General features: G+C 41.8%; 1 pseudogene; it reads right to left on the bottom strand.

Annotated features, from left to right (window-relative positions):
* Positions 1-238: 238 nt before the first annotated feature.
* LOC126057527 (high mobility group protein B1-like) lies at positions 239-868 on the bottom strand (annotated as a pseudogene).
* Between the last annotated feature and the right edge of the window lie 2,646 nt (positions 869-3,514).

Genomic DNA, 3,514 nt, shown 5'->3' with positions numbered 1-3,514 from the left:
GGTGTGAGTTGTATGCAGGAGGGTTAAATCGTTTATAAAACCAAGCACCCATTGCCATTGAGTTGATTCCAACTCAGAGTGACCCTATAGGACAGAGTAGAACTGCCCCATAAGGTTTCCAAGGAGCAACTGGTAGATTCGAACTCCCAACTTTAGGTTAGCAGCCAAGCACTTAACCACTACACCACCTGGGCTCCATATAGAAAAGGAAAAAAAAAAAAACGGCACTAGAACCAACTTATTCATCATCATCACCCTCTTTTTCGTCTTCTTCGTCCTTGTGCTCTTCATCTTCCACTTCTCCCTTCTTTTTCTTGTTTTCACAGCCTTGACAGCTACCTACTGGCTGCATCAGGCTTTCCTTTAGCCTAGTATGCAACAATATGCTTTTCGTATTTCCCCTTCAGCTTAGCAGCCTTCTTCTCCTAAGGCTGCTTGTCATCGGCAGCAGTATTCTTCCACTTCTCTCCCAGTTTCTTGGCAGCATCACCAATGGCTAGGCCAGCATGCTCACCTTTGACTTTTGGGCAATCCAACCCAACCCAGTGCCCTTATACACAGAACAAAATAAGAAAAAGGCCAAAGGAGGCCTCGTAGGTGTATTGGGATCCTGGAACTTCTTTTTTTTGGTTTCCTTTTTAGGAGGGTTTTCATTCATCATGAGTCTTGTCCACCTTTGCCACGTCTTCAAATTTTCCTTTCTCTTTAGCAGACATGGTCTTCCACCTCTCTGAGCACTTAGAAAATTCTGAGAAGTTGACTGAAACATCTGGGTGCTTCTTGTGCTCTTCCCAGCAAGTTTGCACACACACAAAAATGCATATGATGACATTTTGCCTCTGGGCTTCTTAGGATCTCCTTTGCCATGTTTAGTTATTTTTTATCCATAAGACACAGAGTAGCCCAGTGCTGTCCAACTCTGCCCGGCCCAGCACTGTCTTTTTGAAGCTCAATGTACTTTGTTTGATTTCTTGACTGCTGCTTCCATGAGCACTGACTGTGGACCCAAGTAAAATGAAGTTGTTGACAACTTCAATATTTTCTCCATTTATCACGATGTTACTTATTGGTCCAGTTGTGATGATTTTTATTTTCTTTGTGTTGAAGTGCAATCCATACTGAAAGCTGTAGTCTTTCACCTTTATCAGCAAGTGCTTCAGGTCCTTTTCACTTTGAGCAAGCAATATTGTGTCATCTGCATATAGCAAGTTGTTAATGAGCTTTCTTCCAATGCTGATGCCACCTTCTTCTTCATATAGTCCAGCTTCTGTGATTATTCGCTCAGCATACAGACTAAGTGTGGTGAAAAGATACAACCCTGAAGCACACCTTTCCTAATTCTAAATCAAGCAGTATCCCCTTATTCTGTTTGATTGACTGCTTCTTGGTCTATGTACAGGTTCCCCATGAGAGCAATTAAGTGTTCTGGAAATTTTATTCTTCACAATGTCATCCTTAATTTGTTGCGATCCACACAGGCAAATGTCTTTGCATAGTCAATAAAACACAGGTAAACATCTTTCTGGTATCCTCTGCTTTCAGCCAAGATCCATCTGAAATCAACAATGATATCCCTTGTTCTACATCCTCTTCTGAATCAAGCTTGAATTCCTGGCAGTTTCCTGTCAGTGTACTGTGTCAACCATTTTTGAATGATCTTCAGCAAGATTTTACTTACATGTGATATTAATGATATTGTTCAATATTTTCTGCATTCTGCTGGATCACTTTTCTTTGGAATGGGCACAAATATGGATCTCTTCCAGCCAGTTGGCCAGGTAGCTGTCTTCCAAACTTCTTGGCATAGATGAGTGAGCACTTCCAGCATTACATCAGTTTGGTTGAAACATCTCAGTTGGTGTTTCACCAATTCCTGGAGCCTTCTTTTTAGCCAATACCTTCAGTGCAGCTTGGACTTCTTCCTTCAGTACCATCAGTTCTTGATCATAAGCTACCTCCTGAAATAGTTGAACACTGGCCACTTTTTTTTGGTTCAGTGACTCTGTGTATTCCTTCCACCTTCCTTTGATGCTTCTTGCCCATAGAATCTTTCAATGTTGCATTTCAAGGCTTGAATTTTTTCTTCAGTTCTTTCAGCTGGAGAAATAATGAGCGCATTTCTTCCCTTTTGGGAAGATTACAGCCTAGGAAACCCAAAGGGGCAGCTCTACTCTGTCTTATAGGGTTGCTGCGAGTTGGAATTGACTCGACGGCATACTACAACAACAACTATGTAATAGGTGTTGAAGATTCTGAGATGATTTGTGCAGCTCACAGGCTGATGGAGAAAACAGACACAGAAACAAGTACAATGCTTTAAAGGTAACATAATATTTCTCTGTCTATGGGTATAGCTACATTCTTCAGGGCTTTGCGCTTACAGTTCCTTCTTCCCAGAATGCTTTCCCCAACTTAGATCTTCTTGCATCTGGCTCCTTTTCAAAATTTCTAGGCCTCGCTCAATTGTCACCTCCGCAAAGAAACTTTTCCTCACTCTATCAGATAGGTATCTGAAGTAGCCAAAAATCATCCCCACCTCCATAACCGCACCTGAAGACACTACAACGCTAGCCTGATTTGTTTCTTTATACTACTTAAATTTCCTTATTTATTCGTTTACTTATTAATTGTATCTTCTTCCACTAGAATATAAGCTCCATGACACCAGGCACCTCAAATGTCCTGTTCACCCTTGAATCCACCACTCCTAGTATGGGCCTTTGTATTAGGCTGGGTTCTCTAAAGAAGCAAAACGAGTGAAGTGTATAAATATATAGAGAGAGATAGAGAGAGAGAGTTTATATCAAGGAAATGGCTCACACAGTTGCAGAGGCTGCAGTGTCCCAAGTCCATGGTTCAGGAAAGAGGTTTCTCCTGATTCATATAGCCATGGGGCAGGTGAATCCAACATTGGCAGGCTGGAGAGCAGAACTGTTGCTCACAGGCTGTGAAGATTGATGAATCTAAAGATCAGCTGGCAAGACTGCAGGTAAACTGCCAGCTCAAATCCCAAGAACTGGAGGTCAGATGAACAAGAGCCAGCTGCAGGATCCAGAATGAGCAAAAGCCCCCAAGCCCTGCCTCAATGACCGCCCAACTCTATGCAGGCCACATGCCCAAGGAAGTTCCCCTTCAGCTGATTGGCTACTTACAGCAGATCCCATCATAGGGGTGGTCACCTATCAAATCTCAACAGGGAAGTGATCACAACATTACACAACTTGGCCCAGCCAAGGTGATACACACAAAATCTTAACCATCATGGTCTACTGCTTGTCAACTGTACACATCTCCTTAAACCATACATAATCTCTGAATAAAGACAATTATAAAGTCATACTTGTGCCTAACGTGATACAACTCACATGCGTACAACTGAAAATGCACTAGGCCTGTTTACACCTTATATTTAGTGAGTGAAGAAAACAAAAATATTGATCCACACATAAAAAAAAAAAGCAGAAATACTCATAACAGTTAAAGTCCTTTTTTCTGCAACTGATCACATTGGCAT

The sequence above is a fragment of the Elephas maximus genome, chromosome 1 (assembly GCF_024166365.1).
Source record: "Elephas maximus indicus isolate mEleMax1 chromosome 1, mEleMax1 primary haplotype, whole genome shotgun sequence".
In the NCBI taxonomy this organism is placed as follows: domain Eukaryota; kingdom Metazoa; phylum Chordata; class Mammalia; order Proboscidea; family Elephantidae; genus Elephas; species Elephas maximus.
This window is presented reverse-complemented; position numbering and strand designations above follow the sequence as displayed.